The sequence below is a fragment of the Gorilla gorilla genome, chromosome 15 (assembly GCF_029281585.2).
Source record: "Gorilla gorilla gorilla isolate KB3781 chromosome 15, NHGRI_mGorGor1-v2.1_pri, whole genome shotgun sequence".
Lineage (NCBI taxonomy): Eukaryota > Metazoa > Chordata > Mammalia > Primates > Hominidae > Gorilla > Gorilla gorilla.
Window position 1 is genome coordinate 108,309,094 of NC_073239.2, and position 20,698 is coordinate 108,329,791.

At 51.9% G+C, this 20,698-nt stretch overlaps 1 protein-coding gene across 5 annotated transcripts in view; it reads right to left on the reverse strand.

The window, feature by feature from the left end:
* The window catches only part of CCDC88C (coiled-coil domain containing 88C), a 145,816-nt gene that overhangs the window by 88,846 nt on the left and 36,272 nt on the right, over positions 1-20,698 (reverse strand). Inside the window, exon 1 of one of the 5 annotated variants that reach the window (XM_055361215.2) lies at positions 10,984-11,268. The exons of the other annotated variants lie outside the window; for them this stretch is intronic. The gene's annotated coding sequence lies outside the window, so the exon portion shown is untranslated. Of the gene's footprint in view, positions 1-10,983; positions 11,269-20,698 lie in introns of those variants that run through there. 5 annotated transcript variants of the gene reach the window in all.

A 20,698-nucleotide genomic window follows, 5' to 3' on the forward strand; every position in this document is an offset into this window, starting at 1 on the left:
CTCCTGAACACACCAATCCCCCTCCACTCAGTGCTGGAAATCACATTTCTCCATTATCCAGGGTCACATGTCACCGTGTCAGCAACGGCTAATGCTTTCTCAAACATGTCTCAGCTGGTAAATATCTGTACGTGTTGGACAATAGTGTGAGTTGTTTAACAGCCTCAGCCCTCCTTTAGGGCTTGGGAAAAGTCAATGTGAAAAAATTGTCTCTTAAATGTATGAGTTTGCCAAAGGGTTCCAACACCCTCGCCCTACCACTCCCGGCAAAATACACCAGTAAAATCAGTGAAATCTGCTTTCCAGCTAATTTACTCAGTGAAAGGAGAGTGCCCAATGACATGAGCCTGTCCGTCACACAGCTCCCTCCCAGCCTCAAAACTACACTCCAGGCTGGGTGCGGAGGCTCACGCCTGTAATCCTAACACTCTGGGAGGCCAAGGTGGGCGGATCACCTGAGGTCAGGGGTTCAAGACCAGCCTGGCCAACATGGTGAAATCCCGTCTCTACTAAAAATACAAAAATTAGCCAGGCCTGGTGACACATGCCTGTAACGTCAGCTATTTGGGAGGCTGAGGCAGGAGAATTGCTTGAACCCAGGAGGCAAAGGTCGCAGGGAGCTGAGATCGCGCCACTGCACTCCAGCCTGGGTAACAGAGCAAGATTCCATCTCAAAAAAAAGAAAAAAAGAAGAAAAAGACTACATTCAAGTGTTCCAGTCAACCCAAAAAACAAAGGTCATCACCAGCAAACCAGCCACAATCCCCTTTCCAACTCTTGGCTAGCTTTCTTCTGCCATTTGTCCAAGCTCAGCCCTGTATCAGGGTGAACGTGTTTATAAGCGAGATGCAATATGTGAAATCATCTTGTTTTGTTGTTTTGTTTTTTGAAATAATCTGAAGGTCACTGCAAAAAATGCAAATTGTTATTTTTATGCGAATGTTAATCTAAGCAAAACACTGCTAGAAATATTGCTAGAAAATGTACGTGTTCTCCTTCCAAAACAGGATGTTTAATTTTGTCTAATCAGTACTTTCTAGTTTTCCCACAAGAAACATGTGTCATTTGTGCAATTAAGAAATAACATTTTGCCGGGCGCAGTGGCTCACGCCTGTAATCCCAGCACTTTGGGAGGCCGAGGCGGGTGGATCATGAAGTCAGGAGATCGAGACCATCCTGGCTAACACGGTGAAACCCCATCTCTACTAAATACACAAAAAATAAGCTAGGCGTGGTGGCGGGTGCCTGTAGTCCCAGCTACTCAGGAGACTGAGGCAGGAGAATGGCATGAACCCGGGAGGCAGAGCTTGCAGTGAGCCAAGACTGCGCCACTGCACTCAAGCCTGGGTGACAGAGTGAGACTCCGTCTCAGAAAAAAAAAAAAAAAGAAATCATGTTTTAGGAACAGACAATATCTTTCTGAGTTGTTCCTTTCAAAACACCATGGTTCTCCTAAGATATAATCCTATGGCCAAAGCTACTCTTGAGCCATTAACTGGTCCCCTTAAAGAACCATCAATCACATTTCCAGCAAAAACTGGCTCAGATGCCAGGGCTGTCCAGCAATATACATAACTGAGACACATTAATTTCAAATTTTCTATTAGCCATCTTTAAAAAAGTAAAAAGAAACAGGTGAAAATATTTAACTTTAATTAAGACAATATAACCAAAATATAATCATTTCAACCCATAACTGACATAAAAATGTATTATTTTACTTTTTTTTTTTTTTTTTTGTAGAGAGGGGGTTTCACCATGTTGCCCAGGCTAGTCTTGAACTCCCGGACTCAGGCAATCCCCCAACCTCAGCCTCCCAAAGTGCTAGGATCACAGGTGTGAGTCACCTCGCCCGGCCTTTGCATTCTTTTTCCATACACTTTGAAATCAGTGTGTATGTTACACTTACAGCACATCCCAATTCAGATGCTAAATTTTCATTGGAAATACTTGACTGTTTCCAGATTTCACGAAATCTAGAGTTGAAAAAGTTCATTTGTTGGAGGTATAATATGCGAGATTAAGAAAAAATAATAAAAAAAAAATTTTAAGAAAGAAAAAATAGACTTGTATTCCCAGGTTTTTCCAAACACATTTAAAAGTTTTCCTACAACTGAACTGAGTACCAGTTTTTAAATTTAAATGAACTAAAATAAAAAATTCATTTCCACAGTCACACTGCGATATCTCCAGGCCCTGAAGGCCACATGCGACTGGTGGCTACCGGGCCCCAACACCAGGCCTTTGCCCTCCCCCGTGGGGAATGTGGTGGGGTGGGGTGAGGGGCCTCTGGGCTGGCCCTCAGTCTGGCAGGGACGTGAGGAGGCTGCTGACGAGGGGACCCTCCCACGTGGCATCAGAACAGAAAGCCGCTCACTTGGAGGCTGCAGCTGATGCTGTCCTGCCAGGACACCTGGTCACACCCCAGCCAGCCACCTGTGAGGCAGGACCACGCCAGGGTGGAGAGTGCAAGCCCAGTGGTGCTCTGGACAGGCCCCCATATTTGCCAGTGAGCCCTCCCTGTGCCACTCTAGTCTTTGCAATGGCAGAAACAAGTGCCAAGGCAAGCTTGAGGGACAAGGGACACACACCAGCCTCGCTGAGGCCTCTGTCTTGTCACCGGTCCTTGTGGTCTGATGGACAGGGAAGAAGAGGGTCAGGCTTGGCACATGGCCCTCCAAGGGAACCCCCTTCCGCAGAGCACATGGTAGGGGTGTGGCATCGCAATCCAGGGTAGATTGCACTCCTCCCCACTTCTCCTTTAGGTTTGCTTTCGGATCCTAAAATAAGATTTTGCTTTTCATAAATGACTTGCTTTTCAACTGCATCCTGGAATGACTCCTCAGCCAATTAAATGCTTTAAACAAACCAAAAGAAAAGTCAGTGAACAAAGGGTCAGAGGCAGGTGCATTTGTGTTTTGGATACTGCAGGGGCCACTGGTGTCCCTAGGGGTTGGGGGAGAGCAAGGCTGAAAAGCGCTTTGTAATCTCACAAGGGGAGAGGGCCCACCCACCTGACAACACCCTGGCCTCAAATCTAAAATCTAAGCTCTTATCAGTCACCCCATGGGGGAGGGTTGGGGTGGGCCAGGACCCCCTCAGGAAGCATTTGTCACCCCGGCAGGAAGGTGGCAGGGGCAGCAGTTGTGTCTGCACACGGTGTCAACAAGCCTCCATTCCCAGCTCCCAACCCAGATCACAGGAAGCAAACTGAAAGTGGCCCAGAGCATGCTGCATCTCAAGGCCTGTAGCGGTGGCTTTCCGAGGTCACAGGCATAGAGTTCTAAGAACAGAACCAAAGAGAAAGCTGATTCTATTAGAACCTGCTGGGGACAAACATCAATGTACTTGTTGAGAAATCGGGACCATCCCCAAAACACAGGATACAGGTGTCCCACTCCAGGCTTCACAGGCAATGAAGCTCTGACAGGGGAGGACGACATCAGATCGTAGCGGCGCCTGGTTAGGGAGTGACGCCCATGCTGGGTGGTGGGGCCACTGCAAACAAGACCAGCGTCCAGGCCAATGGTCTGACGCTAAGCACTTGTCACTGCTGGCTCCAGGAGGCCACAGGCACCCTACGGTCCCCTCCAGCCTAAGTGCTCTCCTCCTCTCCTCCAACTCCCTCACCCCTCACCCCTCACCCCTCCCAGGCAGGTTTCACCTTGCTGGGGCTTCTGCCCTCCTGAGAGGCAAGACAGAATGAGAGGCAGGACAGAATGAGAGGCAGGACAGAATGAGTGGCAGGCAAGTGTCTGGAGCCCATGAAGCAGGCAGGGACCAGGACGGGAAGGGACTAGGCTGGGAAGGACCCAAGGAAAGGGGCCTGAGCGCCTCCCTTCTCCACCTACGGTGGCCCCTCACGCCCCACATGACCCTGTATGGCTCCTGGGGCTTGTAGATGAAGCTCATTTTCTGTTTTGTCCAGTTGAGGCCATTAAACTGTTAGGGCGACAGGCCGCTCATTCCTTTTCAGCCAGTCTCTATCTGGGACTTAGAAATAGTGCATCCACTCAACCATGTTCACCACGGGCTCAATGTCTTGGAGACCCTGAACTGAGCCTGTGCTTTCTTTTGGGACCTCCTCCCTTGGTTTGGCAACAAGGTACTCAGCTCAAGTACCTTAAATGACATCCTTAGCCCCCCTCTGAGAACAAGTATGTAGACCCCAACTCTGAGTCAACTATCTACTATGCAGTCTGTCAACCACAGACTATTAAAGGCCCAAATCCTCCCCAAAACTTCAAACGGAAGCATGAAAGAGGCGTGAGATTAGAGAACAGCACTCTAACAGTCTTGCTGCAAATTAACGCTGGGGAACGGTTCAGGATGCTATGGCCACTCATCCCATTTAGGAAGGCAGCAAAGAGTGCTCGAAGGTGTAAAAAGATACATAATTGTATGTACAGTAGGAAATGGATGTTGAAAAAAGAAAACAAAACCTCAAAGGAAATATATTACACTAAAATGACAGAATTTTCTTTATTAGAGTGATTAGGGCAACAGCAAGTTTCCCCAGCATTTTCTAAATATTCTGTAAAGGTTCTCACAGAGACCACATAGTCAGAGGCATCTATTTACTAGGTATTTCAGCTGTGAACATGACAGACCTACTTAAAAAATACACACACACACACACACACACACACACACACACACACACAGGGCTGGGCATGGTGGCTCACGCCTATAATCCCAGCACTTTGGGAGGCCGAGGCGGGTGGGTCACCTGAGGTCAGGAGTTCAAGACCAGCCTGGCCAACATGGCAAAGCCCCATCTCTACTAAAAATACAAAAACTAGCCAGGCACAGTGGCATGTGCCTGTAATCCCAGCTACTTGGGAGGCTGAGGCAGGAGAATTGCTTGAACCCGGGACGCAGAGATTGCAGTGAGCCGAGATTGCGCCACTGCCCTCCAGCCTCGGCAACAGAGCGAGACGGTCTAAAAAAATATAAAAATAAAAAAAACAAGAAACAAACAAAAAACCATGTATCTGTATCTATATCCATATATCTATAGCCACTCTTTCCTCTGAGACAATTCACCAGCTATCCAAGATGAGGAATGAAGTAGATTGCCATTTTAAATAATAGCCACAAAAAGCAAGCTGCACCTTCAAGCATCTTCTCATCAGGAGAAGCCAAGCCTCTTGATTGGGAAGAATGGATGGGAGCCAGGAGCACCCAAGGGGTCTGCAACCAGTGAAGGGGGACGGGGTCCTGGGCGAAAGGCTGACTCTCAGGGTACAAGCCCTGTGAAGACAGAGCCTCAGAGGTCCCAGAAAAGGCCCACTCAACACCTGAGGCAATTAAGAGCCTCCTGAAAAGACTTAACACCCTGCCAGGGCCATCTCAACCACTGTGCCTGCTCCAACAAAAAGGTCATTTTCTCCGCAGGTGGCAGAAACATTACAGTCCTGGGAAAGATGCAGGTGGAAACACCGTTCTGTGCATGTGGCAGAGGTTAGCTTCAGTATCCACTGAAAACACTAGGATAGCTGGACCAAGAACAATGATTTCACGAAGAAATGGGAAGAATTATTTTTCTCCTTCTAAGTGAAACTGAATCTCGCAGCTTGATATTTTACCAGGAAGGAAGAATAAACGCTGCCGAAAGCCAAGCGTTTAGGCTCACGGGATGCCCCTCATGTGGCTATGAATGGGAGCTGCTAATGCAGAATAAATGAGAGGGAAATCCCAGAAAAGTTAAGATGAACGCCCAGCACAGGCATTCAGGATGAAGGTGACGCTCACGGTTGCCAAGGAGACCAAGATGGTCCAAACAGCAAAGAGAGCCTTCCACACAGCCAAAGCAAAACCACAAAGAATGCCGCTGTTGACCCACACACGCTAACAGTCAAGACTGAAATAGCAGAAGCATGAGTGGCGTCGGCTTCGCAGGTGCACCCAGCACACCTCTAGACACCGTCTTCCCTGGTGCCCAAAGCCGGGGCATTTTCTACACCTTTAGGTCTGGTCTGGGGTTCAGATATTCAGATATTCAGGCAAGTCTGGGAAGGCTTCCCAGAGGAGGCAGCTTCTGAGCTGGGCTGTAGAGAATGCTTAGGAGTCTGACACGTGAGGGACAGAGCCAGGAAATGTATTAACTGCTAATTGTGGGCAGCAAGTCAACCCTTCGGTTACCCTGAGCATCAAACTGAACTATCTACACACTCTGCGCTTCCCACGAGGGTGCCCTTCCTCCCACAGCCCCATTACCACCAGATTACCACCTGCCAGACCCTACTCGCCCTCCAAAGCTCAGCTAAAACGCCCCCTCCTCTAGGCAGCCACCTGATGCCGGATGATTTTTTTTTCTCCCCCGAACTCCTAATGCTTCATCAGCCCCCTTCTGCGGCACTTTCTACACTGTGCCATGTCAGTCAACTCCCCACTCAGAAGTGGCAAAAAGCTGCTAATAGTGACAGTTGGGAAAATTAAATCAGAAAATATTCCTCAAAATATATATTGAGTACACAGTTTTTAAAAACCTCTTTTGTGGAGGAGGTGTCTTCTCTGTCTCTTCCATGTTGACAAGGGAACCAAGATCTGAAAACCTACTGTTCTGCTCTATCACTGCAATGAGGGTGGTTTCTCTGCTACTTCCTGTGCCTTGAAACCTGGAAAATCTGACACCATATTCCTTAAGATTCACAGCCTGTAGCTGTTAACAAAAGTTAAAAACATTTCAGAGGGAAAAAAAGGTTCGAATTTGTTTTAGAATTTTCCATTAGAACTTGTGTAAGTGGAAGATTGAATATAGATTTTTAAAAACATTCCAAAGTGAACTGGTAATGCTGGCTTGAATATACCATGCTTTCCAACTGTAAAATCCCAAATGCAATAGTTTTATGAGCAAACTAAGCAAAACTAAATTAATTTTAAATTCCTAAACTACAGAAGTGACTTCAGAAAGGAAAGGCCCCACACGTATTCCAGTGTTCCCAATGTCTAGTCCAGTGCTCTAGGAGGGGTGTCGAAACCCTGCGTTGATTTAACACTTCCAGAAAGGGCATGGTGCTGGCTGTGCTTCAGGCAGGCAGGCAGGATGCTTTTTGAGGACCCCCAAGAGAACCCTGTAGTCAGGAGGGATATTCCACAGATCTCCTTTGCAGGTGTTGGAACGTCCACACTCATGCCACTGATTAACTCTCCACAGGACACATCTCACAACCTCTTCCTGGATTTGGCCAGAAGCAGCCCCTGAATGCACCTCAACAACTTGATGGCCAAAACAAAAACCACCTGACGACCTGGCACTGGCAACCAGCCAACCTCAGGCCCCGTTACCAGAAACACCAGACAGTGAAGAGGTTCCATCTCCTTTCTCCTCCTTCCTCCCTGACATTCATGCGAGGTGGCCAGGACAAGAATTATGAGCATTTCCAGTGGGAGGGAACAGCCGCAGCACAATGTCGCTGATTGTTTGCCAGCAGGGCCTGGAGCAAGACCGGGGTCGGAACCTCAGGCCTGGAGAGCTTCCCTCATAGACACCGTCTTCATCACCTGATGCCCAAAGCCAGAGCACTTTCTACAGCACAGGCCCGCCCCAAACCTTCAATAACGACTCACGACACAGCCTGTGGCCCAACCCCAGCCAATCACACCCGCCAGGCTGGAGTGCAATGGCGCGATCTCGGCTCACTGCAACCTCCACATCCTGGGTTCAAGCAATTCTCCCGCCTCAGCTTCCCAAGTAGCTGGGATTACAGGCGCCCGCCGTCATGTCTGGCTAATTTTCGTATTTTTGTAGAGACGGGGTTTCACTGTGTTGGCCAGGCTGGTCTTGAACTCCTGACCTCAGGTGATCCACCCACCTCGGCCTCCCAAAGTGCTGGGATCACAGGTGTGACCCACCACACCTGGCCAATTTTCTTATTTTTTATTCATTATTATTTCTCTTTTTTTTTTTTTACCTCTGGAACACAGCACATTTTCTAACATAGCCACTGAGAGGAAAACCCAAGCAGTGGTTTGTCCTTGCTGCCTGCACAAAGCCCGGGCCCACATGCTTGTAACTCCATCTGCACAAGAGGCTCTCCTCTCCACCCAGTCCCTCTTCGGGGCGGGGAGTCCTGGCAAAACGAGTGGCAATGAAGTGCTTTTATGTTACGAGGCTGTCATGTAAAGCTGCTGATAGATTCAATCCATCTGTTCCACCTCATTTTGATTAATCCTGGGATCCCTAGGGCCTGAAACCAACTGCAATCTGCACAAGCCCAGGAGCGCCGGCTCCCCTAACAAGGCCACCCGTGTCTCCGTACCCAGGGACCAACTTGGCCCGGCCGAGGCTACCACGTCATCAGAAAACCCCCTCCCACGGAACACTTCCTAACTGCCTGTCCTTGTGGCTGCACTCACAGAAACAAACATAAGTCGGTTCTTTGTTCACAGAAAGGAAAACAAATATTTCCTCTGAGCTGACCCAGGAGGAGGAGAACCGCTGGGAAGGAGCACCTGGAAACTCAAACACCGCTGCATGAGGGCAGAGCCACTAACTCCTGCCTCTGCCTGTAACCTACTGTGTGGCCTCAGGCAAGTCACAGTCCCTCTCTGAGCCACACCCTCATCTGTACCAGGATCAGGACTCCACAGTCTCTAAAGGACTTCAGTCTCCTTCAGAAGGGGGAAGGGAGGGGCTGGAAAAAGAGACGCTGCTGGCAAGAGAGGCACAGCACATCTTTATGGCGTTAACTCAGCTGCCAGCTCTCACCAGCAGGCAAGTGCCCACGCATCCAGAAGAACTCAGGGAACCCGGCAGGGAGGGAACCGGAGGATGTTTCAAGTAACCCCAGGAGCTCCTGCCACCTTCCCTTTAGGGCTGTGTGATGCCCTGGATTGCTCTGTGGGCAGACCTGTCTTATCTGATGCCAGGAAGGGCCTGTTCTGAGCCCCTGAGCCAAAGAAGGGGGCGGGGGGCAGCCCCAGAAACACGGGCAGGACACGGCATTCGACTCCTTGGAAGAGAACCTCTGCCCATAAACAGTAGTTCAGGAACCATTTTACAAGAGGAATGCAAGCCGGGTCTCTGCATCGGGCTTTAGGAACGACCTGCTGCAGTGATGCCTCGGCAACCACAGGTGTGGATGGTGGGGGAGGGGAAGGCGAGTCAGTAGGTGGACACATCCGTGCATACAGACCCCAACAGCAGAGGGATGCTGAGAATCTGCATTTTAAAACCAAAAGAGCCATCAAGATTATCCATAGAGTCAGGAAACTGAGGTCCGGAGCAAAAAATGACAGAGGTGTAGCCCCACATTCAGGTCTGGAAACCCAGGTCTCCTTGGACTCCGCCCTAGGGCTCCTTATGCCATACCAAGAAGCTTGTATCCACTCAGCGGTGTCTGCTGAGTGCATGCCATGCCCTGAGGTGTGTGTTTGGGGTGAGGCAGAAGGACTTCAAGGATTAGGCTAGGGATGGAGAGAGCAGGGCCCTTTCCCCACAGGACAGCATCTGCAGCAGTTCTGGGCTGCCCTGTCCTCTGTCCCTAAGTCCACCCCTCCTGGCTAAAATGACAGCATCGGTGCTCCAGTGCTTGGAGTTGATATAAGCGCCCTGATTTTATGGCCGTGAGGGATCGTATGACTGTGACTTCATGGTGGTAGAGTCCTTTTATTTTTTTTAAGCTTCTTGGCAAAGTCAGTATTTTTGCTGATGGATGGAAAAGTCAGTAGTTCTGCTGACGGATAAGCAAGAAAGGGGCAGAGAAAGTGTGGCCAGAGGAAACTACGGTATGCATGCAGGGTGGGCTGGGACAGGCATGACCCCCCCAGCCAGAGTGAGTGTAGTGGTCCCATGGGAGGAGCCATGTGCTGTCCAGGCCCAGCCGACCTCACCCGCCGGTGGCAGGAGTACAGAGGCCGGCGGTGGCAGCAGTACAGCACAGACCAAGAACACAGTCCTGGTCCCAAGGAGTCTGTGGAGTCACAGACTGGGACCAAGACTGCCTCCCGCACCCTCCAGTCAGGGGTGGCTCTAGCTGATTTCCTGGGCAGGCACCTATCTGTCCTGGGCACACCCTCCCTAGCTCAGCAGAAGCAAGGCCCTCCTCATCCCAACAAGTAGCTGGGCTGGGGGAACGTGGCACCTGCCCACACAGTGTCCCATGTCCCACTCCACCGCTCACCCACCCAGGCCCACAGGCACCTATGCCACGGCAGGGCTGGGGCCACGCCACATCCTGGCAGCCCTCACCCGGTGGCCTGACAATGCCGCTTCACTCCCAGGCACAAGTCGGAGCAGGATGGTGGAGGGCACCTAGGAGCCTCCAGCGGGTAGATGGCAGCCCAGACCACCCCAGCCTGCCGGGACCTGTGAGGGTGGGAAAGGCAGGCAGTGGGGGCAGCCAGCCCCCAACCCCATGCCCTAACCTGAGCCCAGGCCTCAGGGCACAAGCACCACAGCACAAGGGGTACCAGCACTCCCAAGTGACCAGGCCTCCTTGTCCAGTGTCCCAGGGCAGGCATCTGGAGGGCAGGGAGAGCTCCTTGAGGAAGGGCAGCCATTCCCTCTCTCATTTATGCCACACTTCCCAGGCACCTGCTGGGTGTCTGATGGCATGCCAGTTGGGAGGTGGAGGGTATGAAGCCAAGACTGCTGCCCTCAAAGCCAGGAAACAAAGACAAGGAGGACAAAGCCTGTGGGATGGGGGACAGTGAGGGGCCCAGGGTGTTTGCTACAGGGCCAGGCCTTGTCCTGGGGAGCTCACAGCCTGATCCCACCAGCAAATCCCACCAGCAAGTCTGGCACCCTAACAGAGGGATGGCAGGCACCTGAGCTGGGGGCACTGGGAGCAGAGGAGAGCAGGGAATCCAGAAAAGCTCCAAGGAGGAGGTGGCCGGAAGCTGAAATGGGAAAGAAAAAGGAGCAGGTGCCATCCAGGTAGATGGCGGCGGTGTGGGGGCGGGGGGGGGGGGGGGGCGTGTGTTAGTGCAGGGAGGGCTAGGAATAAAGGAAAAGGAAGACACAGAAGGTGCCCCCACCTTGTGTCTCTGGCTACAGTCCCACGATGAAGGACAACTGAGAACCAGATGTGCACAGAACCACCGTTCAGGGAGTCTGGACCCAGCCCCGTCTGCACGTTATCTAAACGGTGACAGCAGCAGCTTTGGAGTCCCCTCTGCCAGCTCCACCACCACGTTGCTGCTGGGCCTCGGCATCAAGCCCTGCCAGGTGGCCAGAAAGGCAGGTGGCCGGGCAGGCAGGCATCACTTAACCTAGCGACAATCAAGCCTGTGCCTGGCATGAAGTCAAGCCCCCGGAGGTGCTGGCTGAACCTGAGGCCTTTCCTACGCCGTCAGGTTTTGCTGGGCACTGTGCTCTCAACATGCTCCGGGGCGACACACCGTCCTCCCTCCTGCTTCAACACAGGGCAGCTCTGCAGGGGGCAAACACAGGAAGCCACAGTCACCACAGTGAGCCCATAAAGGAAGACAGTCCCAGCTACCTGTGTGTGCGAGGAGTGGGGTCCATTCTAGAGATCCCCAGGAACGCACAAACCGTCCCCAGCCCCCGGGCTCAGGACCAAGGAGGAAGAACTGAGCTGGGACATCTGCTGGGGCCACCTTCTCTCTTCTCCCTCTGGCCTCAGGAGGGCCAAGAAAAACACACACGATACCAGTGCCCTATGGTGGTCTGGACTCAAGAGAGCTGGCTTGGACGCTACGCTGAGAACACTAGGGGCAGGTCTGGCCCCGGGAGCAAGTGTGCCACGGTTCATCAGTGACATCTGCCTGGGGCCAAGCAGAACTTGTGCTGGTCAAATAGCAAAGGATGAAGAGAAGGAAAAATTCTACACACACGGGAACCAGGACTCTCCAGCGTGGATAAATAAGACTGTAATTACCCCTCCTTAGCCCCCACTTGCCCCTCCAAAAAAGCTTTCTGGAGGAAACAGACAGCAGAGCAGACATTTCATGCAAACTGGTCACTTTTCATTACAGGAGTTTGCAGCAAAAGATCAGACTTCATCTACAGAGCAAGAAACTCTCTATTCTATCACCAAGAATGTATTCTATAGCAGGAAACTGGGGGAGGGCACATCGGGACACAGTTGAAAAGCCGGGGAGGAGGAAGGTTCAGAAATGACAAGTTTCTAATGACTAATATCTCGGCAGGAAGTGAAAATCTCAAAAGATGTTATCAACTTTGCAGCAGCCATCCAAGTTGGGGGGTGGGCAGGGGTTGGAGGTGACCTGGCAGCCCAGCCGGTCCCCTGCCCACCCGCACCTGACAAAATCCTCTCTGTCCAGCCACACTTGCCTCCAATGCCTTCCTCAAACCCCTCCTCCGGCAATGATCACTTCCTCAGCAATCAGTGCCCCCGGGCCCCTCTCTCTCGTGTCCCTGCCTGAGTCCCACACAGGGAACTGAGATCCTCAGGGTCCCCGGGGCAGATGCTGGAACATGCTCACCTCTGAATCCCCCCAGGGCTCTGCACAGTGTGGCCCACAGCAGATGCCTGCCAGCTGCTGGCTAAATGGAACTGGTTGCGGGGAGGAAGGCTCTGGTGAGAACAGAGGCTTTTTGGGACCTCCAACTAAACGCACCCTCCCCCATCTACAGTGTAAAGAACACTTTATTTCGAACAGCAATAAATCAGCATGCTGCATAAACCAGGAGCTCGGCTAGACACACTGTGTCTATTACTTCTCATCCTAACTCTGGCAGGCAGTAGCAGGGTTAAGTCCACCAGGTATCTGCTAATGCAAGGTCCATTTGATCAGGAGGTATTTTTGATTGCTTGGGATATTGGAGTAAATGAGAGGGCTAAAGAGGTAAATATATGTCACATGTGTGTGTTAAGAAGCAAAATAAAGGAACATAGGAGGAAGTGACAGAAAACACAGCTCTTACAGACAGGTGGTCAAAGAGGTCCCTCGATGAATCGTCAGCTGAGCAAAACGCGAGTGTAGGGAGGGTGTGAGCCAGGCGGACGGGTGGAACTGGAGAATCCCAGGCAGAGGGAACAGCCAGGGGCAAGGGGTTACAGCCGGAACAGGCCGTGCAGTCCTGCTGAGCACAGAGCCTGGGGTGGCCCAACCGACCTTTGAGGCCATTCCAACAGTCTGGCAGCATCTGCAGTGGTCTCTGCGGTCAGGCTCATTCCGAAGCCTCAGGAGGCACAAGGAAGTCTCACACAAGTAACTCACTGTGATCCCAGGGGTAGTTTAAGCTTGGGTTCCAGGCACAGATGACTGGTAGTGGTTACCTAGAGTTCTGTGTTGAGAAGGATTCTGAGGCCAGATCTGGGTTCAGAGACAAAGAGGGCCAAGATCGGTCAACGGTGCCTGTCAGAGCCAGGAATGAAGACGTGGTGACACTCCCTTACGGAGCCCAATGGGACAGGCGCTGTAACACGTATGTGGTATACAACATGCCGAGGGGATGTGGGCAAAACACCAGGAACTCTCTTCACTAGTCACGAAGCTACAGACTGAGCTTCCTCTGCTAAACCAGCCTCACTCTTCGAGTCTCCTTCTTGGGCTGTGGGCTCCTGAGGGTGGCGATCTGGGCGGTCTCGCTCCCCAGGGCTCTCCCAGGGCCTGGCACACAGCAGGGCTCAGCCATCATTTGCCAAATGAGCTAATGAAGGGCCACAGGCCCCAGGGTTAGCATGCGTGCGTGCGTGCGTGCGTGTGTGTGTGTGCGCGCGTGCATGTGGGAGAGAGAGAGACAGGCTGTGTGAACAGCCTGAATCTAAAGGACCGGGACAGAAACAATGCCCTTCAATTAGACCAACTGGAACCCTGCTGTGTGAGGCTCCGACCTGAGGACTCCAAAAAAAGTCAAATCAGATGAAGCTTTTTCTTCCTTTTTTCCTTTAAGTAGGGAAGCTTTTCTTCAGATGTGGGTGAGGTGGGGAAGAGGGGGGTGGGCAGCGGAATCAAAGAGCGTTTTCGGGGAAGGAGGGAAGGGCAGGCGCACAGACCCGCCCCGGCACCTGCTCACGAGGCAGACCAGCTGCTCTGGCTTCCCCGCAGGGCCGGCCGAGAGCCCACACTTCAGGCAAATAAAAGCACCCTCACCAGCTGTTCCCATGCCCAAGCCAAGCAGGATGGCAGTCTGTGCCAGCCCTGCCTCGGCAGCAAGTGGACTCTTCCAGCCCAAGCCACGAGATGAGGGGAGACTCAACCCTGTCCATGCCCGGAGCACCTTCCCTGTGCGAGGCTCTTCAGGGCGAGTGGGGCGCAAATGTCTCCTTCTGATCTGACCCTTTCCAGCAGGCATGCATCTTCTTGCGTTCAATGCGGCAGGTGCTGTTAACTGTGCCCATTTTACAGAGGAATAAACTGAGATACAGACAGTAAGGATGTGCCCTGGGGTCACATGACTAGAAGTGGCGAGGCTGGCGCTGGAAACGTAGACCTTCCAGCCCCACGAGTTCACAGGAGAAGAGGCTTGAACCCAGTCAGCCAACAGCCAGCAGCCCAAATGTATCTGCGGAGGAGACCTGAGGAGCTGGGAGGTGCAGAGGACCCTTTAGGCTGTGGCAGCCAGGAAAGGCCACACTTGTCACTCCCGCTGCTGCCCCCAGGACAGGGTGACGATCACAGGTCAGGCTTCTCTCCTGTGAGCTCAGAGCCTCCTGAAACACCCAGGTGCTCCTCGCAGGGCATATGCATGTCTGGCTGGTGGTGGGGGCGCTGTCTGCTCCTGCTCCCTGACCTTGGTCGCCATCTTCTGTGCTTTGCACACTCATGACTGCCTTGATTTTATATCCACTCATGTGTTCATTCACTCACCCAACAAGTGTTTACTGAGCCCCTGTCCCCTCAAGGCATGTGCTAGGAGCCAGGGCGTGATGGTGAATGGAAACAGATAGGACCCCTGCCCCCCAGGAACCACAGTCAAGGTAGCAAGGGGCTTTTATCCACTGTCGTCTCTGGAGAGCCCACAGGTGGGAACACAGCCCTGATGGGGCACAGGGAGGCTCTAAACAAACATTTCCTGCATGAACACAGAGGTGAGAAGGAATGCCAGGAAGCCTGCAGCTGGGCATCCTGAGACCCACCTGGCAGCAGAGGCAGAGAGCAGAGATGCGGAAGAGTGGCTGGCGCTGTCTGTGGGGAGGCCCAGGAGTCCCCTGGATGGTGCCCTCCCATGGGGGCCGTGCACCCCCAGGTAAGCCCAGTGTCGGTTCAGCCCCCAGCTGGCTGCCCACGACACCCAGGCCTGCCGAGGTAGGAAAGGATGTCTGTCTCTCAGTCACACTGCCGAGCCCCTGAGGTTAATATCCCAAAGTGACTGCCACAGCCCCGGCCACCCAGACCTGGGAAAGTGGGGCTGGCCCCAGGACATCGTGAAGAACTGCTCCGGGTGGGCAGACCGGCCACTCCACACCCACCCGAGCAAAGCTGCCTGCCCGCCCCCCCTCCCCAACCAACTGCCACAAAGTGGCTCTCACCCTGTGTCCACTGAGACAGTGGTCTTGAAGAAAGGAGAAAAAAATAAAGAGAAACAGAAACCATGAAAAAGCACCCCCACCTGAACAAACAAGCTCATCCCACCTCAGACTGTCTGCCCTGAGCTTTTCTCAGGAGGAGGGGATGGCAGTAGCTACTGAGGGCTGGCAGCGTCAGTTGCCAGGGACAGGGCATGGGTGTCACGCGAGCCCTTCAACCCATTCCTGTGTGGCAGGCTGAGACATGAGCTTACTCTTCCACCGTGGAGCTCCCAGCCTGAGGCCTGCTGTGAAGATGACAGTTCACGCGCATGAGAGCCGGAGCGATGGTGCTGAACGGCTGACAATCTATGCCACTTAGCTCTGAGGTCGGCAGGCGTGGTTATTCACTCCCTGAACCAGCGAGCAAGTGGAGTTCAGGGGGTTAAGGGATGCACCCCGGCCACCCGAGCACGGAACGCATCATGGGACTCATCGTCAGTTCTTGAGAGTCCAGATCTCTTGCTAAATGCAGATGGCCCTCCCGGTGCCACTTCAAGGTTCTGACTTTTTTAACCCACAGGATTCACAGTATAATCATTATGTACCCAGAAGTGCTAAGAACCATGGTGGGGAGGGTTACAAGAGGCACCCCTGAGAATTATGTTCATCTGTGAGTAACAAAGACCTCAAAAATTGTGACTTACACAAGATTGAAGTTTCTCAGGAGACAGGCAGCCCAAAGCTGCTATACGAGCCCCCCAGTGCCGGGTGTCAGGGACCAGTCTCTGTCTGGTTGCCCCTCTGTGGGGACTGGACCTCCAGCCATTACGCTGCAGTGTGTGCAGCAGGAAGGAGGAAGGGGGAAGGGAGGCGCGCTGCCTCCTCCTTCTAGGAAGCCTTCCCAGGAGCACACGACGCTGCTCCATAAATGCTATGCAGCCACATGGCCGTGCCTAGCTGAGGGGAGACTGGGGGTTCTTTAAGTAAGGAAGAAGAGGAGAGTGGGTACAGAATTGGGCAGAAATCTGCCACATTAGAGGAGATAAAACATGACCTCTGGCCCTGTGGAGATTACCAGCTCATTAAAAGACACACGCACATGTGGAAATGATTAGTGGGTGAGGCCATCTATAACAAGGCACTAATTGTGTGACACAGATAGGAAACAGTAGTTGAGGAAGTGCAAAGCCACAAGCTGGCAGAGGTCAGTCACTACAGCCAGCAGGCATCCTGAAGTGGGGAGGCCTGAGCTGGAGGGACAGGGGGTGACAAGAGAAGCAGGGGAAAGAGTAATTGGAAAAGCAGACTCCATCCCCTCCCCCAGTGAATGCCAGGCCATCACAGCCTCAGCTAAACCAGCTTGGGGCCCGGGGAGCGCTGGGCCTGACATGCACAGAACTGGGTTAATTGTTCATGGCAGTCCTTGGCTCAGGACACTCATCTTTGGTTTGCACATGGCCCACTTCCACTTAGTCACTTTTCACAATGTAATAACCACCTGCACACCCACCAGCTGAAACAAAGGCTAGGGCCTTGACAATAACCTACAGCCAACCAGATGGCGCCCCCAGCACACCGCCACCTCCTCCCACCCAAGACACTAAAAACGGAATGAGAAGTACACATTCCCATGCTCTTTTTTACGCAGTTTTATTGCACCTGTACATTTTCCTAGAGAGTACAGTCATTGTAGTTGCTTTTAACTTTATTTTTAAAAGGCATAGTGCTGTAAGTCATCGTTGGGAACATGCTATTTTTACTAATATTTATGATATTGCCAGAATCCACCTACATCACTGAAGTTATGCTGCAGTTAATTTGTTTGGACAGCTGTATAATATTCCATTGTGTGATCGTGTCTTCGTGTATTCATCCCTTCTCCCACTGATGGGCATCTGGGCGGCTTCCAGGTTTCTGTTATTGTGTGCAGAAGGGCTGTGAAGTCCCAGGCATCCATGTGCAGAAGTTACTCCGGGATACCCTTAGGAGAGAAATGAGCTGGGCCACAGTACAGTGTGTGGATGTGGAACTTCAGGCTTTACTGCCGGAGAGTTTTTCCAAAGTGAGCACAGCAATTTGCATTCCCACCAGCAGCTGATGAAAAGCAGAACAGCAAAAACTTGCGACACACTGGAGGCCCACGAGAGTTCTGATCCCTTCTCCGACCCCTCATGTTACTGGTCCCTTGACAGTGAGCAAACAGACGCACTATGACCCAGCATCACAAACTAATGTGTGGAAGGGCTGGGTCTTATCCCCGAGCCAACCTGACTCAAACCCCAAGCTCCTGGCACCAACGCCTCCCATGCCTCAGGGCAAGAAGCCACGGGGGAGGCAGCTCTGAGAGGCAGAGGATGAGGTTGCAGTCAGAAGATCACATCAAGATGGACACCTCCAGAGGGTCAAGTTCATGGTCAAGGGCTGAAATGCAGACACTCCCAGACCAGTGTGTACAGGATGTGGCCTTGGCCACCCGGGGCAGCTAGGAACTGGGCCCACACATGTGCTGTTGCAAGGTCTTCTACTCCGGTGTTTCTCACTCCATGTTTACTGCCTGATTCACGTGCCTCCAGGGGATCACACGAGCAGAAGTGGGACGCTGACGGTGCCTCCTCGGGGAGGAACTCCGGCCTCAAGCTCGCCTCCTTCCACTCCGCCCCAGCACCCATTCTCCTTGCTGGCTATCAGTGCCACTCCCAGAAGAGCCCACAGTGATGGCCTTCCATGGCCAGGCCTGGCAGCCACACCCCATGCCCGGGCCTCCCACAGGGGTGTCTTGTTCACTGTCCACTTCCACTGGGTTTGTTAGAAGCCAATGCGAAAACTCAAACACTGTGTCTGCCCGCAAGAAGTTTAGTTACCGGAAAAAGGGTCTATCCTGAAAACAGGATGAGAAGATTTTACTAAAGGAAAAGGGGTTTGGGGGCTGAATACAGGCTCACTACGGGGATATCGAAAGGGGTAAAACTGTTGGGAACTGCGCGAGCCCACCGTGAGAACCAACTCTGCGCTGAAGGTCCTTTCTCCTTACAGGGGTGTCTCCCTTGCCAGCTTCCGGAGCAGGGTCCTGAGACAGTCAGGGTCCCTCCCCCACCTCATTCATTTCCTCATATTTGTTTTCACACATATATGCTCAATCAATATTTGTCTAGTAAAAACAAAACTCACATTACTATTTATGCAAGAGTACAAATAACCTTTGTAAAACTGTTAATAATAGGATTCGGCTATCTTGGGGCGGCTGGACATACTGCAGCTTTTCAGAAAACCTTACATAAAGCACACCAGTGTTCAGCTAGGAGGCGGCAGCAGCAAAGTCCCAAGAACAAAGTGCTGGTGTAGGAGTCAGGCCCGCATCTCTAAATAGGTAAATCAGTTTTTAGAAGAGTGCCAAAAATTACATGCAAGCCAAAAAGTTGTCATTAGAATTCTATACACTTTAAAAACATTTTTATTGTGAAAAGTCTCAAATGCAAATAAAAGCAGACAGTACAATAAGCCCCTGTATACCCTCCAATTCAACAACAAGCAAGATTGGCTCCATCTATCTTTTTTCCCTTTGCTGTAAAGGGAAAGAATTTTAAAGCAAACTCCAGCATCATGTCATTCCACTTCTCCATCAGAATGTGCCTCTAAAGAATATCGGCATTTTCTTACATAACCACAATTACATGCTCTGAAGTTGTTTTTTTTTTCCCCCTATGTGCCTCTTAAAATGAAGGCCTCTGTATGTGTTTGGAGGCCAGCCCAGAAGTAGGAGACAGAGGGAAGGGGCGGGGGAGACCATGGAGAGAGAACTGTGTTGGTGGAAGCTGCAGTCCCCAGGGAGCGTTTGTGATTTGCACGCACCGTATCCTCCCTGTAGTCCTCCCTTCTGTGACTATAACCACTAACCACCAGCCAAGGAGAATGGGGACTTGGAAGGCTGACAACGTGGCCCACCAATCCGGTAAGGGTGTAATAGCATTGCTGGTGGAAAAATTTAAGTAACTCTTCTAAGTGCCAAACTGATGCCCCTTCCTGCAAGAAAAATGGGCCACAAACAGGGCTGTGAAGCAGTGTGTGCCCTGGTCCACCCTCTGTTTAACCCACTGAAAGCCACTGGTCCCATTACAGGAAAGGTTACCTCCATCACTCAGGGGCTCCCAGAGAAGCACCTGTGGGTGGGCAGAACTGAAAGGTGTGGGGCTTTCCCGGTGCGGTCTGAGTCTCCTGTCCCCCAGCTTGTCCTCTGAAGGAGACTGTGACCCACCAGACCCCTCACACATGCCCGTGAGGGGATCAAACTCCAAATCTCAAACAACCTGTGCACAGGGTACTGGGGACACAGATGTGACCAACCAGCCCGCAAACTTGGGGAGGAATTTTTTGGGTTTAGGATGTGATCTTCTCTACATTCTCTATGCCCACGAAAGTTGCATCCTCTTCCTGCTACTGAAGAAAAATGCTTTAAAACTTGACCCAAGAAGAGAGTGGGCAGCAACACTTTCTGCCCCAGGTGGCCCCTGCAGGGGACTGCAGACTGTCTTCCATTCAAGCCAGGCCTTTTGGCCGGGTGCGGTGGCTCATGCCTGTAATCCTAGCACTTTGGGAGGCCAAGTTGGGTGGATCAATTGAGGTCAGGAGTTCGAGACCACCCTGGCCAACTTGGTGAAACCCCGTCTCTACTAAAAATACAAACAATTATCCGGGCATGGTGGCGCGTGCACGTAATTCCAGGTACTTGGGAGGCTGAGGCAGGAGAATCGCTTGAACCCAGGAGGCAGAGGTTGCGGTGAGCCAAGATTGTACCAGCCAGGGCAACAGAGCATGACTCTGTCTCAAAAAACAAAAACAACAACAAAAAACCGGCCCTTTCTTGCGAGACTCGGCTCACTCCTCTCTCCAGTCCGAGCCCACCTCCCTGCCTCCTTCTTGATGCCTTCCACGGTGTATTTTCTGAACAGGCCATTTTATCATGACATCTTGTCTTCATTGTTTCACACTTTGACTCATCCTCTACTAGGATAGGTTCTATAATGTCAGGGCAGTAGAAAGAGCACTGGGTTGGATCTCAGCAGCCTTAGGTTTAAGTTTCAGACCCACCATTAAATATAGAGACAAGTCACAATTTCTCTGGGCCCTGGTTTTCTCATCTGTAAGATGAGAGATAGCAAACACTGTGTATGGAGTGCTACTGTCCACCTCCTGCCCCCACAGCAGACATCACTAATTGATGAAGCACTCTTTTCCACAAATCTCAAGGCAGAGGCCTCATAATCCTTCTCAACACAGCTCTCTGGGCAGCCACAACCAATCAACTCAAGATTAAA